This window comes from Gavialis gangeticus, unplaced genomic scaffold, assembly GCF_001723915.1.
Source record: "Gavialis gangeticus isolate Ggan-Ray unplaced genomic scaffold, GavGan_comp1, whole genome shotgun sequence".
Taxonomy (NCBI): domain Eukaryota; kingdom Metazoa; phylum Chordata; order Crocodylia; family Gavialidae; genus Gavialis; species Gavialis gangeticus.
The window spans coordinates 27,445,589-27,462,934 of record NW_017729030.1 but is presented as its reverse complement, the minus strand read 5'-3'; the positions used below and the strand labels follow the sequence as shown (position 1 = coordinate 27,462,934).

Sequence of the window (17,346 nt, the reverse complement as noted above, 5' to 3'; positions counted from 1 at the left end):
GTATGATCAAGGGACAGCAGGGTAGGTCCTATGAGGAAAGGTTGTGGGACCTGAACCTGTTCAGCCTTCAAAAGAGAAGGCTGAGGGGGGATCTTGTGGCCTGTTATAAACTGGTTAGGGGGGATCAGCAGGCGCTGGGGGAGTCCCTGTTCCCCTGAGCGCCGCAAGGAGTGACCAGGAACAATGGTCACAAGCTGGCGGAGGGAAGGTTTAAGTTGGACATCAGGAGGCGCTACTTCACGGTCAGGGCAGCTAGAGTCTGGAACCAGCTTCCAAGTGAGGTGGTGCAGGCTCCCAACCTGGGGGGTTTTAAGAGGAGGTTGGATGACCACCTCTTCCTGCCATGGCAGGGGGGCGGACTAGATGATCTGCTCAGGTCCCTTCCGACCCTAGAAACTATGAAACTATGAATTATTACAGTAAACCCATATCACGTTTGTGTCATGTGCAACACACACACGGAGATGTGTGTGTGTATGTATATGTGTGTGTGCTGTATATGTGCATGCATACACACATAGATGCACATATTTTAGTCTTTGAGTGGTCCCTTTAACTCAGATATTTTTAGTTGAGTAACTCAGAAGAGTTTTACACGCACACACACACGTATATAGTATACATACATAGATACACACACGCGCGTGTGCGAATACACCCATAATGTTATGCATTAGGGTATTTTATAAATAATTAGCATCTGACTCTTGACCCCAAATGAGGTTATGACAGTGCTTGAAAAATAAAAGGGCAGATGGCTTGTACCCACTACTAGTTTTTGAAAGCTAAGGCATACATGATAAGTTCAAAGGTCTATTTAAGCTAACAGGGTTATAGCATGCCAGTTTCTATAGTTAATGGGAGCAATGTGGCTAGCATTATGTCTGGCCACCTTTCACTTCTCAGTCTGAAGGACCCACATATAGCTAGATTAATTGGAATGGCCTTGGGAGAAAATTTCAAACTTGTGCTTCTGGACATCTAGCTCTGTGTTTTAACCATTCTCTTTATGCTATGCATAAAGCCCTTCATGGTGTCTATAAAGGTGTGTATGTTGTGAGGATGATGGGAGAAAAAGTGGTAAGATATGTATGTGATGCTTTGAATTCTGCTTCTATTAGAACAGTTTATTGACATATTGTACTCCCTATGTCTGTCTGTCTTTTTCTCAAAGAAAAATATGATAAAAACCTTGAGTAAAGAAAAATAATAGTGTTTTTCTCTTAGCAGGCTTCATAAGTTATTTCATTTTCATGTTAAAGGATTTTTAAATAGATGCATTTTTAAATTTCAGTGCATATACTTTTAACTAGAGAGAAAAAACTCATCTGGCATGAATTAAGATGAACATAGAATTTATGTATAAAGTGAGAGTAGCATCAGCTTTCAGGTTATTTTGTCTAGCACACCTACTAGAGCTTCAAATTTTGCTATCTTGATAGGGGCTAGATATGTAATTTTGGCAATGTATTATAACATAAATTCCACTAAAAAACTTGTATTTATTTCACACATTTTTGTGTGAACAGCAGCAGTGAAACTGAGTGGAGCCATGTCAATTTAGCATGCTGCTGCTTTGACATTTTGTTAAGAAATGGTGTCACCAGCCCCAGTTATCTGCAGATTTAAGAAAATAACCCTGCAGAAGTTTATAATTGATTCCATACTATTTTCTAAGAATAAGTATTTTCAATTAAATATTTGGTAAAACAAAAACTACATTTCTGCAGAAACTGATTTATAGAATCATTCTTACTCATCGGAGAAGAATTTCTGTTCCACACTAATGAATGCAAGAGCGGTTTTTTCTGCCCCTTCAAGAACCAATTTATTATTATATATTAATTTATCTGCATAAGTGCCTAGAGGTAGAGCCGAATTTGAACTGAGCACTAAACAAAGGGGTGGGCTCTGTCCAAAGAAACTTATAAGCATGTATCTGGGTTTTCTGTTCACCATGGAAAAATGTGGTAGAACACAGATTTTCTCCTTTTTAAGGAGAAACACAAAGGAGACAGTGGGTTTCCCCCTTGCTGGCTGACAGACTTCCAGCCTGCAATGGCTTGGTTGGGGGAGTGGGAGGAAGGCGATCAGGCAGGGGGCACCACATGCATGTGTGTGAGAACACACGCACATGCAAGCCAGGCAGCATGAAAGGAGCTCCCTCAGCTCTATGCAGGTAAGTCTGAAGGGGAGGGAGGTAGAGGACTGATGTTTCCATAGTAAGGGAGGAAGGGAATTGGGCAGGGCTGGGGCCCAGTCAGGCCAGTGTGCCTGGGGACCGGGGCTGGAATGCATGGCTGCAGGGCCTGACTGGGGAGCAGCATGGGTGGCTGGTGTGGGGGGCAGCAATGGGACTGGTTCCCTACCACTGTGTGTATTCCTGGGGGAAGGCATGGGAGTCACATGCCCCTCAGATTTGTGCATGGGACAGATGAGGGCTGGCTGCTGACAGTTGCACTGAGCTTCCTTGCCCTGGTCTGCCCTTCTGCACCAGGTACCTAGGTTGAAGAAGCCCCTGGGAGGTTGGCAGCAGGGTGGTGAGCCCCAAGTCCACAGTGGCCACCCTGCATCCACCCCCTCCTCATGGGCTCTGATCCAGTTGTGCAGCCCAGGAGGAGGCTCTGTTCTCTGCTCTGGCCACAGTAGGTGCTGTCTGTCGTGTGGCAGCCGAGGCTCAGGTGCTGCTGGGGGAGGGCAAGGGACTGCAGAGCCTGGTCCCTGCCCCCATAGCTTTGGCAGCTGGGGCCCCTCTCCAGCAAGGCTGGGGTACAGGGGGCTGTTGGTAGGGAGTGAGGGGCACCTGCAGGGCTGTGGAGGGGGCTGTGGATGGGGAGTGAGGTGCACTATCAGGACTAGGGAGCTGTTGGTGGGGAGGGAGGAGCAATGGCATGGGCAGGGCACTGGCATATCAGGGCTACTCAGTGCCACAAAGCAGCGTGGGGATGGCTGCAAGTGGACCCGTGTCCTGGTGAGTGAAGGGGGCAAGGCAAACTCTGTTTTTCCATGATAAACTGAAAATCAAAAGCCAAAATGTATAGGTATTTAGAATTTATTTTATTACAGTGATGATTGAGGCACTGGTAGGCTACCACATTGCTTTAAAATTGTAAATATATCAATAAAACAGCGTGTTCGACTGATACCTATATATATAGGTGTTTCATTTTAATCGTGGAAAAACACGGATCTGGGGGTTTAATCTGAGAAATTGCAATTTTTAAACAGAGAAAACCAGGATCCCTGCTTATAAGGTAATAATTTAAGTTTAACATGAAAGACAAGAATTGGATATAGCAAACACACAGGGCAGGAAAAAGTAACAGTGCGGTGCTTACAGGAATAAGATAAGCATCATTCCAGCATACTAGCAATCAAACCGTCATTGCACAGGTGTGTTTTAAGGAGAAATTAAATGAAAGAGAATGGAGGTCCTATATTCCTAAAGACACTTCCTATATATAAGGCCACCTTCTGGCTGTGCATATAGGTTTGTAGGTATTTATAGTATGCTACTTCTGTGTACAGAAGTACATGGAAAAGAGAGTAATGTGAAATTTTCTGGCAAGTTCCAACTGAAGTGGCCATTGTTGCTAGAGTATGGGCTGGAGTCTACATTTCAATCACATATGAGGTAAGGTGGCCATGGCGCATCCCCAGACTATAGGACATCCCCTTGCTGAGAGGGGATGGGGGACCACTGGCTCCCTTGGCCAGTCAGTGATCAGGGGTGTGGCTGATGCCTTCTTGGCTGATCAGCAGTGAGGGGTGCGGTTGACTGGGTTCCCTGGCCAATCATCAGCAAGGGACAAGGCCACCATTAAAAAGCCATATTCCACCCTTCCTCCCTCCCTCCCTGGCTTGGAACTCTGCACCTCCTGGCTCTGCATTGCTCAACCTGTAGGGACAGGCAACAGAATCGTGAGGACACATGATTCACATGTATTTCCACCAATGAACTGAAAAATAGGATTTTTTGCAGTGTGTTCCTCATTTAGAAATGGACAGGGGACAGAGGGTTTAAAAACAGGATGGTTTTGTATAAAACAGGGCCCATGTCCACTCTAATATGAGGTGACATATTGTGTAACAACAGGTCAAAATGAGTCTTGAGGTATGTGAATGAGCTGTAAGGTGCAGCATGGATACGTATATCTGTACTAACTTTCAACTAGTTAGAACTAGTAATGGTAGTAACAAAGATGTGATGGCATGGGTACATACTAGCAAATGTGAGAACAGCCAGGATACAAGCCTGCTGGGGATGCAAGGGTTGAAACAGACATTACCTTTGTGCCACTGTAAGGTTCTTCAGGCATCCATGCCCCTTGTCACACCACAAGTGCCTGAAATATGGGGCCGTGACATACGTAGTATCGATTTGTGCCGCTTTATTATGGCAGACAGCTGTTACTTTTGGCAGGAGAATATAGCCCAGAGCGGCTCATTATCTCCTGTTGTGCACACAGGGTATACAGTGTGAATTAAAAACGAGCAGGAATCTTATCGGGGTTAAGGCACAACGCCACATTTATTGGAACATAAGACATAAAACCTGCAACATAAAAAGAATAAAGAGCAATAAGGTTGCCTGTTTCACTCGGTACTATGCATACTCATTCATTCATACAAGAGAAACAAGCAGACACACACAGATAGTTAGACAGTCCTGCAAAGGTTAAGGTGTTACTAAGTTCTAAAGTTGCTCAGGTCAGTTTGGTGGCCGGCCAGACTGACCAGGAGAGATGGAGTCAGGTCTTGTTGGAAGCACCCAAACTCCTTCTTGCAGGTGGAAATGACGCAAAGCCTTGTCTTTGTGTTCATTCTTTATAGTGATAGCTGTCCATACAAGCCTGTGGATTCCACTGAGTCAGATGCGAGGGTCATCCTCCTTGTCCTGTTGGCAGGCTGGGATTGGTAGGACATGATCTTCTGGCTTTGTGGTCTGTAATCTTCAGGGGGGTCGTTGCTTGCAGTCTTCAGCCATTGGGGAGAAGCATGATCTATTATTTGGTAATCCTTAACTAGTGACTCGATGTCGCTGCAGTCTTTAACCATTAAACCACAAAAGACTATTTTCACCTGCTGCAAGAGGACTGTCTTCCTTCATGTTGTCACATACATACATCATTCACTCTTTCGTTACCGCTTTCTACATATGCCAGACATACTGCAAACCCTTACACGAGCATTTTCCCTATGCTAAATTTAAGTTCTAAAGTCATGAGACCAATATGTCCAATATATTTATGCTCAGCAATAAGAAGTTTAAAATAGATGGTTAATTCCAGAACACTAATAATGAATGACCAAATTAGTATAAAAACTAAATCATAACAAGATTAACTTTATCTTAATGGTTAAATATTTCATTATATAAAAAGAAAAATAACAATATAAGCAATCAAAGCAATTATAGTTATTAACACTCCCTGCAGGCATTCCTTGAGCTTGAAGGGCCTGATCCTGCACTCCCTAGGAATTCCCATGCAGGATCAAGCTCCTCAAGCCCCAGAAGCACTTTTCCACCTTTGTCCTCTTACAAAGATGTGCCCTGGACAGTCTTTGGGAAGCATATTTATAAGCATGAGATTCTGGCTTACCCCACTTAGAGACACACCAAGGAGGTTCCCTGGGATGCATCTCTGCTAATGGGAAATGATGGCTTTCCATTTTTCTGGGCATGTCTCTGTAAGTGGGGAATATGTTGCCTGTTGTCTTGCAGTATCAGGCCCCTGCCCAATATGCGACATCAGGCAACATGTGTTTTATCCAATGAACCAGTCAGCTGTGGCGGAACACATCTGCAAGATCCATGCTTTGTTTGCCAATGACTAGCAAAGCCTATACGACCTCGTCTTCACTGCCTCCGTAAACGTGAATGAAGCTAGTTGCCTCTGTAAACATGAATAAAGCTAGTACAGGTGTGCTTACCTATTCTACAGTCATGCCTCCACTAATATATCCACTAAGACACTTGAATAAAGTCAAGGTGAAGCAACAATGTAAGCCAAGAGGAAAATGTAATAGTTCAGAAGTGAGGTAGTAACAGACTGGGCCATACAAAGAGGAAAGGTGAGATCTTGGAGATGTAGTGTTAGGAAAAAGAAACAAGATTTAAACCTGTATGATTTCAGGAAGGAGGTTGATTTAAAGACCATGTCCAAATTGCTGCTCTGAGTGACAGAGTAGATGGTGGAGTGGTGTTTCTAGAGAAACATGGAAGTACACAGTGAATTATTTACAAAAACAATTTTATTAATGATAAATATTATAATAATTCACTTTCACTGATCACCGACCCTATCTGTGCATCCTGGATTTCTTGCAGAATCATGGCAAGGTTCTCAATTAATTCTGTACAAATAAAGCTCTTCCTCTCATTTTTATGATTTAGGATAAACGTGAACATTTAATGTATAAAAAATACTTGAAGTTAATGTAAATGAAATGTTTCAGATGTTTAATTTAAATTAACAGTAATTGTATTTATGCTTTACATATTATAAACCATCACCAACAAAACGGTGGTTGCTTGTCCTTGTTACTTCCAAGTTTAAAAAGGATTTCTCCCTTTTGTGAGCCTCATCTTATTGTATTCAGCATTATAGTTCAGTTGAGTTCTTGTGATCTGCATGGGATTAATCTTTCCTAGGGAGCAATGAAGGTTTTCTTATTTAACTTGCTGTCGACAAGGCTTTTTAAAAGTAATGCTCTTAGGAGGTCATTAGATTTTCGAGAGCTATTCACTTTGTTAGCCCAAACACTAAAACCTTGTGTCTTTGGGTTCTGATTAGTGACACTTTAATAAAGTCATTTGAAGTTCAGTGGACTGAATTTTCCACCTTTTCTAATGTTTCTATGGTCACAGGAAAGCGACCTGTATTCAATCTTTTAAATGCAAATCTTTGGAAAGTAACTGTGTAATTTTGTGTATCAGACTCTTCATTGGTTCCAAAAAGTGGCTTTTTTAAACAAGTACAGCAGAGTTGTGTTTTTTCTTTTCCTTTCTGTTTTTTCCTTTTTTATTTCTCTTTCTATCCCTTTCTTTTCCTTGATGTGACAGCAATTGACTAAATTGGGGTCTTTTAGGGTAACAAAAGATTGAGAAAATCTTTAAAGTTTTTATTGCTACACTTTTTTTTTTTGGATGGGCCAGTGCAGACAAAGACCTTTTCCACTTGATTAGATAATAAGGGTAACATAGACTTTGAATGAAAAATATCTTAACATTCCCCCCCTTTTTTTAAGGAGAAAAGGAAAACTATGCCTAATCGGCCTCAATTAAATCATTCATGGTGAACTCACTTCGGAGGAATTAATGCATTTTGTATTGGCTAACAACTTGAGTGAACATTTACAACATGTGAGAACTGAGGGGAAGAAAAATTATGACTTTCTTTTAGTTCACAAGGAACAGGGAAGGCAGGTCATTGACTTGATTTTCATGGGAAGACTAACTCTGGCCTGCTCGCATATTCAGAGGCTGAAGAACTTGGTATTGACAGCTGTGGTTTGGGGAGGGGAGCATGCAAGAGCATTGTCATGGTTTATTGAGGAAAAACAAGGAAAGATTTAAAACAAAGCTCTGAAAGGGAACAGTGGTTCTAGTGTCCTGGAGCTGACTGACTGTTTCTTGTTAGTGGTTGATAAAAGTGTTACTCTTTCTCCAAATCAGTCATGGTAGGACTGTGACAGAAGAAATATTGTTATAATTAAAGTGACTGCTTTTAAGTGAAAAACAGTTTGTACTTAATTAGACTGAAGAAAAATGTGTCAATCTCAGTGAATTCAATGAAAATGTAGAGAGATGCTTTTTCATTCTTTTTGTCTTCCTCGCTCCTGAAGAAGGTGCATAGAGAACAATGTTGGAAGCCCCAAATGAACTGAAGTACAAATTGGAAAATGGTCAACATCTCCAATTTTGTAACATTGGTTACATGGTATGCCTTCATTTTTGTGCACATTCTCTGTGGTTTGTAACACCTAGTACAGTGGTTCTCAACTTTTTAGACTCAAGGCACTTCCCCTTAGACTCAATCCCCCTCATTAGACTGAAGGAACCCTTTGAGAAATGCTAGCTCTTAGGTTTTACTCATTTTTTTTGACTATGGGAAAGTAATAGAGCAATTCTTCTATTGCTAAGACCACAACAGGTCAGAACATTTTTGACACTATGGATTCCTTTTTGGGATCTCAGGGTTTACCTTGTGAACTATGTGTAGGTGTTCATATTCCTAACAGTTGTATGGCACCCTGTGATGTCCTTAACAAGATCTCGCAGTACCCCAGGGTGTTGGAAAATCACAGACCTGAGGAATCTCTTCCTCTTGAGCAACTCCATAGGAGCATCAAGCTGTTCATTCTCATTTCATGTACAAAGCATTTCTTTCTCTCACACAATTCAGTCCATTTGCACAAATGGAAACACATAGGTTGTGTTTTTCACACATTTTCTTTTATACAATTCTAATCCTACTATCCTGTCATTCACTTATTCTGAAGCTCCACTCTCTGTTACACATGTCTGAAATCAGTCCCTCCTTTTTTTTACTCACTCAGGCATGAGACATTTCCAACATAGACACAGTTCCACTCACCGTCAGAGACCTCTGCTCATCAACTCTCTCACCTAACGAAATGAATTCATTGTCCTTTCCTCTCCTCCATCTACCACTTAATTGTATTTCTGTCTCTCCAAATTTTAGCTCTTCTTTCCATGCCGGCCAAATTTCCTTCTAATAGCAGTTGGTGTCCTCAACACTTTGACCTCGGTCAGCTTCTTAATTTGATGGCATAAACAACAGGTTCAGAATGGATAGAAAAATTAATAATTTAAATTGTTGTGATTTTTCTCTTTTAAACAATAAAAGTATTTAAATATGTTTTAAATAATGGAAAAGTATATTAAAGCATAGCTTTGCTACAATTTATTAAAATTATTTAAATTAAACAAGAAAAATCAAACGGTAAATGCTTGTGACTGTAAAGGAACAGGCAGCAGACAGAGTAAAAAAGATAACCACAGCATGCATTTTGCAATAGCCTCAGAGAGGGTGCCATTTTTCAACACTTTATAGACTCTGGGCCTCAATCCAAGAACAGTTGGACCCAGGCTATTGACTGGTACGTGTGCCAGCCCATTAAGTTTTCTCCCCGTATTTATATAACTCTGTCCTGGGGTGGGAAAGTATTTTCTTTATTCTATGCATGGGCCAGATCTGGCTCCCAAAGTGATTGCATTTGGCCTGCAACATGGAGGATCAGTGGCAAGTAGGTTGGTCTGATATGTGCCCTTCCGTGCTCTCTTGTGTTGCTGATCCCTTCCGCAGTCCTTCCTACTCTGCTTTTGCACACCTCCCTCCCTCCCTCCTGTCCCTCTGACACTGGCAATCACAATCCTTTCCCCCTTCACATCTCCTTATTACCTAGCAGAGGGGAGTGGCAGCCCAGTGTGCAACCAGGTTTGAAGCACCTGGCTCGCAACTCTGAAAGTCTGACTTCATTATCTTACAGTGCTATAGTGTTAAAGGTAGCTTAACCATCAAACTGATGGAAGTCACCTGGCTAAGTACTTGGAACCTGTCTGTTGAAATGCTAAAGTATCCTTTCCTCTTGGTACAAAGAGAACTTCTCATATATCCATTTAGGCAGTTAGTTTCAGATCAATGATTAGGTTTTTAAGTTGAGAAGATGATTGGGAAATGAGAAGTCAGAAAGCCGATTTCTTATTTGTTAGACCATTCTGAGCTCTTTGTTTGCCTGTGAATAAAAATGATGAGAGGCTTTGACATAGCAGTTCTGAAATTTTGAAAGATGTGACCAGAACAATCAGTCTTATTTTCTAACTACAGATGACTGTAGTGGTGGTATGATCCTAGAGGGAGCAATATATAATTGCTTTGCATCAAAAAAATGCTGATTTGTTAGAAATGAACCTTTTTCCCAGGATATGGTGTTTTTGATGAAATTTCATTTGAGAGAGATTTCTTAGGTCTAACGTGGAAATTCTGATTAAGATCAAAGAGAGAGAGCCCCTCACAGCAATAGCCAGTGGCTGAAATCCCACCTATGTTTGATGTGTACTAGAGATTTGAATATCAGTCTCCCACATTTCATGGGAGTGCCTTGAGCATTAGACTCCTGGCTATTCTGCAGTGCTACAGCATTCCTGTTAGATCAGTCCCAAAAAGAATGAAATATTTGCTGACTAAAGAGAGAAATGCTTTATGAGGTGGTGGTTAGGGCCCTTTCCAAGGTTGTAGGTGCATTTCAGAGGAAGTACTTTAACTTGTCTTCCATATCACAGGTGAGTTCCATAAACATTGTCCTCTAAAGTCAATCTTTTGCTTTTCTCTCTGAATATTTTTGGCACGTAGAATGTAGAACAGCTCCAACACATGAATTTGAGGGAGATCGTCACAAAATAGCCAATAGCCTCGTGCTTAGTTTCTCAACTGGGAAATCCAAGACCCTTGTATGAATCTGACAGAATGGGGTCTTGATTCAGGTACTCCCATGTCCAAAAGAAAGCCCTTACTCCTGCCCTATTGTCTGTTTTCAGACAGTTTCTGCCTTTTTTCATGAAAACCTTGAAACGCATCAAATGCACTCTCACAGTGTGCTAGTAAAACATAGGTCAGGTACAGACATTACACTTTTACTGGTATAAGTGATTGGAAAATGCTGTATATCTGTAACCAAACAGAAGTGCAGCACGCAAAACCAGTCTATACTCATAACAGAACAGAAGTTCGGCATACATAGAGTGGTTTAAAAATGTGGGCAGAACACAGTATAACATTTGCCCCCCTCCCAGCCCACCTCCCCAACAAAGGGTGAATGTTTGTTCTCTTTGCTATTGATCTAAACTATGCCACTTACAGAAAATGATCTATCTTATATCTGTTCCAACTCAGGCTTTTTGAATGCCTGCCCATTAATTGAGTTTGTTGTTTTTTAAATGTGCTAGAAATGCTGGGGGGTATTTATGTTACTTTTCTATTTTTTAAAACCTCAGGTACTGCAGAAATGAATGCCATTAGTTAGATTTACCTACGACAATTTCTTACTTGCCCAACTGAGTGACTATGTGGTATTTAATAAAGCGGACTTAAATCGTGTTTTAATTAGGTTGTCAACAGTAAAGCACTGGGCTAATACAAGTTTAATTGTAAAGCTGAAATTTGACCCTGAGGATTTGAATATAGCTTATTTTTACCAAACACTTCATTCATACCATTAGTAGTGGAGAGGAATAATTTGGAAGAATAACACTTGACTGTTTTACCTTTACAGTGAAATTCAGCCATCCTCAGCATATTTTAATGATCAGAGACTATGCCCCTTCTCAAACACAAGCCTAGATGGACTCTTCTATAACTCTGGAGACACACAGATCACACTTTTCACACCTTCTTCTGACAAAGAACCAGCCCCACAATTCTGTTGTTCACTCATTTGCAATTCCACTGTCTCCAATGCAAGATTCAGGGGCAGCCTTAATGGAGATTTCAGAACCAGGTACACTTCTGTATTTTAAGGTCCTCAAATTTAAAGCCAGTTTACTTGCTAAGGATTGAGTAGAGTGTTATAGATACCTTATCTACTAGAGTAAAGGAGACTAAATTTTTTCTGAGGATGTGTCCCCCCCAGTGCAAGAAATATCTGTGTGACTCTGCGGTTGTCTGCTACCTTTATGTGTATACCTCAAGTGCAGAAAAAAGTGCTAAAAGTGATGAGGCACTGGGCTCTGATTCTAGTCACTCACACATTGAGTAACAGGCTTACTTTACTAGGACTGTAATACGTACATGGTTCAGTATTTTAGGCATACTTGTTTTTAAGATTTATAACAAAAACATCCACCTAGTAGTTCCTGATCTGTGCAGGAGTATAGAACTAATCATACTTTGTTGTAACTCCTCTGTGTCCTCCCGTCATCTGCATGCTTCCATTCTGAATTTGCCTGCTGAGGATTGCTGGCAACATATATCCCTGCAAGATGGTCCTATTAATGGGTGCTGAGCCCTCCTTTCACAGGTGCCAGATAATGCTTCTCCTTCCTGGTCTCAAAGCCTCTCTCTCTCTCATCTCATTCTGGTCCCTTTTGACATGAGGTTACCATTTCCTTTTATCTGTACGTCTAAGATTATGGTATTTATCACCTGGATTTTTTTTCCCCTTAGTTAAGCCAGAGTGGAAGGACTGAGCCAGGTTCATTAAAATACTACCATCAGATTATTGGTGTTTATATGACTAATAAGAGACGGATTCATTTATTTGAATACTAAATAATGTCATAAAAATATCCTTGTGGAACACTTCTTGGTGGTGATTACAGGGATTACTGATGTAATTTGTTGTAACACATTGAGCATGTGTCCACGTGCACTTTACTGCACAGTATACTAATTTTCTCTTTAGTAAAGCGTCACTGTCTACATGTACATGGCAATTAGGCTGGTATAGACTAATTTACTGTGCTGTCAGATAGTATCTGTGTCTGACGGGGCAATCTGACGGTGGAGTAAATTACTCCACTTAAATACACTTATAGATGGTGATGTCCAGATTAGTTTACTCTGGCTCAGATTGCTCTGAAGTTTATTCAATCACATTAATTGCATGTGTAGATGCACCCATCCAGTATTAATTTTTTTACCATTCTCTAGCAGTCAAGTCTTCTATGAAAGTCCTTTGAATCACTTGTATTAGTTTATCCTCATTGTTGTAGAGTCAGGTCACCGACCTGGTTTCAAAGCTTTTGCATTTTCCTTACTGTTTTTTAATACCACTATGAAAGTCGTGTTTATTTTATTGATTTATACATATAATCTTTACAGATCTGTACCAGTAACCTGTCTGCTTATACTATTATATAACATCTATATCAGAAGCAAAGACTAGTAAGATTTCCCTGAAAAAAAATATAATTGATTATACAACATTGATAAAAACAGCTTTTATGGAAATCTTTTAAAAAATATATTTCATTTGGAATTCAGTTTCATTCTTTCATTCCAATGCTTATACTGTTTTTTTTCTCTTGTTGTCCATTTTTTTTCTACATCAGCACTTTCCTGGTCTTTTCAATAGCATTTTTAAAAAGCTAATATGTTTTAAACCTTCTCTAAAAATCACCCACTAGTTCATAATTTAAAAGAAAATACAACAAAAATCCTTAGGTTATTTATTTACAAGTTCAAAATCCTAAAATATTTTAAACAGTTAGCTTATGAGCTTTATTTGTATTTGGAAAATAAAATGAGGACAGCTCTATATAACACTGAGAAAAGAATCCAGTATAACATCTGAGGGGTAAGACACTATCTAGAAAGAAAACAAAAAGAAAATGGGGTTAGCACGGCTCAAAGTTATCTATTGGAAGTTAGTGAGCTTTTGTATCAATGGCTTTTATTTAAATCTCTGTTTTGCTTAAGCTTGAGAAGTTATGCAAGTAGAAGAAATGCAGCAGATACTTTGAGATGTGTGTGGGAATGCCGTCTTACTGATGATGATTACCACTTTCTCCACAAGAATGGAAGCTGAAAAATTGGCAGTTTCTAAGTCTTTGTTCAGCTCCTGCTTTCCTAGGGAGTAATTACAGGGTTATTCCTCCTGCGCATGTTTCTGTAACAGAAGAATTGTTTTTAGGGAAATTATGTGGGGATGCTCATTTATTTGTTTGTTTAAGATTTGTGTTAACTTTGACATGAAACAAAAAGGAGGTAAAGAATGGTTTTGTGTAAATTAAAACATATTGTGGTTAGGATGACATAATTATCATACGCCTCTTAAGTTGTGCAAAAAGTATTTTACATCACATATATCAGTAAGGTAAGGAATTGAAACAAGACACAAACAGAACTTTGCTCACAGGTTTACTGATTTTAGTTTAACTAAGCAAACTCTATTTTAACACACAGGAACAATTTTAAGTACTATCCCAGTGCTAAAGCTGTGCACTTCAGGCAACAGAAGAGAAGGAATCCCTTTCCTTGCTGTGAAGTGGCAGTGGTGTAGTACGATGAATGGAAATGGAGAGATGTGATGTTAATGAATGTATATACTTTAGGAGATACTAAAAGCTCAAGAGAAGCTCAAGCCTGGCTTGTATGGTAGAAACTCAGCATATGACATTGATGTCTCAACATTTCTTTCTCTTCTGCTGATTGGATTGCTTATTGCTAATGAAATAAGCAGACCTGATATGTTGTAGGTAATAATACACTTCTTCTGCCTTTTGAATTCTACTGCATCCAGTACTCTTGTGCTATCACCCTACACATAGAAGGAAAAGCCAGTGAACATGTTTGCTCACAAACACTAGCCCATCACATTGTTCTTCCTGCATCTATCCATAAACTCCCTTAAAAGCAGAATACAAGGAATTCCTAAAGAGTATAGTTGTATCATACAGTGTGAACAAGCATTTTCAGATGATCTGGTTAGGGAGAAGGCATTTGCCACTTGCCAGGAGTGCTGCTGGCAGCTGAAGATAAGTAACTCGGGGAGAGCGAGGCTTCCTGGTCCAGAGTTGGGGGGTAGTTGGGGAGCTAAAAATAGCCCAGTCAGGGTCAAGGCCGGGCATAAGAACAGCACAGCCCTGGGGTTATAGTGAGTGTCTGGGCTTTCTGAGCCCCAGTGCTGTGCTATGAATATGTGCGTGTGTCCATTGGGTCAGGTTTATCTTGGCTAGATTGGGTTAATTGAGACCTGGATTAAAAGGTGAACTAACTTTAGATCAGGTGTGCCATTTTTAGGGTGACATAAGACTTCTGAATGACAGCACAGCAGTGCATTTAGATTGACCTAATTTTGGTTAGCACAATCTAAACGTAACATTTTTATGTACCCATACATAGGACCTGGTTTAAATCGTGGGCATAGCTCATGGTGCGGTGGCTCCTTTAATCTTGGAGACCCCCCTACTATGCTCCTCTGCCTCTGATTGGTGTAGGGGCCTCATTGGCCTTGCTGCTTGCTCCTGATGGCTGGGAGGCAAAAATTTTGGTTTTAAATATGCTGTGTTTTTGCCCCCCATCTGGGTCGGTAGCAAGTGGCAGGAGGCAAAAACCAGAGCATATTTAACACAGCAATTTTGGCCTCCCAGCCATCAGGGGCAAGTGGTAGGGTCAATGGGGCCCCTCTGCCTGTCAATGGTGGGTGGTCCTGCGGGGGTGGGGAAGGGAGACTCCAAGATTAATGGAGCCACCATGCTATGGGCTGGACCCACAATTTAAACCAGGCCTTACCTATGGACAGAGGGTGCAGATTCAAATTTGCAATCTATAGATCACAGTCAGATTTTCTTAAATTTTCCTTTCCAAGGTCTCATAGCCATCAGGTGACATATGACTTAGCAATGGGCTTCAGTGGAGTTTTGATTTGATAGACTATTTGTCTGCCAAACAAAGTTTATTTTTTCTCTGGAAATGCTGATATGTGGGGAGTGTAGTATGCATTATTAGTGGGTTCAAACATATAAAGAGAGAGTACTTAATTGTTTCTCTCCTGCCTAATCTGTATAAGAGAAAGAGTTCCCTGCCTAGTAAGGCTGTGGTGCCCCCTTGTGGACACACAGCTCCTGCTTACTCTGACTCCGTGGGTTGCCTTTCCCTGTTGTTTTGCCTGCCACACTTCACATGTTGTTCGAAAAGAATTAGGAGGCTATCCTGATGGCCCAGAGTGGGTCCAGTCCACTGCAAAATTAGCTGTCAGTCTGTTGTGACCCTAACAGCTGTATTTGTGCCCTAGACACCAGATGCTTTGGGGAATATATTTATGGCCTCTTGCCCCCATAGCCACACCCATGCCTTGCACCTGGTATACAATATCACTTTGGAGGGGCCCACTAGCCCCAGCAGAATGCTTGGCCCTTTCAGGCCTCAAAACCTTTGTTGGGGCTTTGGCCTCTTTTCTCTGGCTGTCCACCCCTTAGCTTAGGTCCATTGTGCTGGACCTCAGATTTCAGGTCCTATGGCCCTATTTTTGCCCTTCTCAGGCCTTGAGTCTCTTGGCCCTAGTGTCATCCTTCTTGGCTCAGGCTTTGGCTTTCTCAGCCTCAGCTGTGTGCCCTTGCCTTGGCAGGGTTCAAACCTTGGCATGTTCCTTAGGCACCTCTAGTCTCCTTCATCCCTTGCAACCACAGCTCATTCTCTGGTATTAACTAGAACAACAAAAATGGCTGCTTGCCTTCTTTTAAGAAAACCTCCTCCATTCTGGGTAAAATAAATGTTTAGCCAGCTGCCCTTCCCTTGAGCTTTTCTCTCTCTGCTCGTAGGGTGTTTTCTTGTATGTCAGGATGTGTCTTGCAGCCCTTCTCTCTTGGGAGCTCTGTTCCCTGCAGTGCACTGACCTCTTTTCCCTAGGTGCTGGGCTTGTATGCCCGGGAGCCCTGCCTCCTTGGATCAGGTGACTCCCTGGTCCTGCAAAGGGTTTCCCCTTACCTGTAATGGGCAGCATGCCTCTCCCTACTTCAGCTTAGCCCTGCTGCTTGCAGCCTTTATCTTAAGGCTGTCTGGGAATCTGCCCTATTCCTCCAGTTTATTTATGTGCAGCTAGTATTTTCAGCTGCCTGCCTACCTACAGCCAGGCTAGTTTGCTGTGCCTCCCCCTTTCTAGTAACAGGGGTCTTTGGCTCCCTGTTACAGTTATCCCTTTCATTTTCAAAGGAATTACAGTATAAAACTCTCTATTATAGTGTTCTTTCCACTTCCCTCAGAAGTTCCTGTTTCTTCCCTTCTGTTGCCATATTTTCCCCATGGTCTATATATAGTTATCTTGGTAACTGAGAGAGAGAGATAGCAATTCTGAAGTGTGTAAAACACTCCATAGGGCCCAAGAGACCAGCCACTATCCTACCTCAACTCTAAAATGTCACTATGAGGCACTTCACGATACAACTTGTTTGGTCTGTAATCTTGTCATTCTGGCTGGGAGATTATCTGTCTTTAGCTGACCTATAGGATTTAACCTGTGTATCCAAACCCCACCCCAAAAAACCAACCAAACAAACAAACCCAGTGTTCCAAGAAGATCTTATTAATTCTTCTTGAGACATTCCTACAGGACAGAACTCATTTTTTCATATTAGCATTTCAGGAACTATCTGCCATCATGTAAACTCCAGCTAGCTACAAATATCAAGGACAATAAAAAGTCTTTTTTTAAAAATGTGGGGAGCTGGAGGAAAAGCAAGGGCAACATTGGACCCCTGGTAAACCAGATGGGGCAACTGACAACTGATGCCCAGGAAAAAGCAAACTTGCTAAATGGGTACTTTGCATCAGTTTTTTACTTGGACAAGGGGGAAGAAATTGACGTTGTATATCTTGACTTTAA

The 17,346-nt window shown here is 41.2% G+C and overlaps 1 protein-coding gene and 1 long non-coding RNA gene across 2 annotated transcripts in view; both read left to right on the top strand.

Annotated features, from left to right (window-relative positions):
- The window catches only part of LOC109301125, a 19,807-nt gene extending 14,403 nt beyond the window's left edge, over positions 1 to 5,404 (top strand). The window contains exon 3 of the long non-coding RNA XR_002098438.1: positions 5,222 to 5,404. This is a non-coding gene — a long non-coding RNA (uncharacterized LOC109301125). The remainder of the gene's footprint in view (positions 1 to 5,221) is intronic.
- FAT4 (FAT atypical cadherin 4) overlaps positions 1 to 17,346 on the top strand; it is a gene marked incomplete at its 5' end in the record, with an annotated part of 260,980 nt that overhangs the window by 33,298 nt on the left and 210,336 nt on the right. The window lies entirely within an intron of this gene.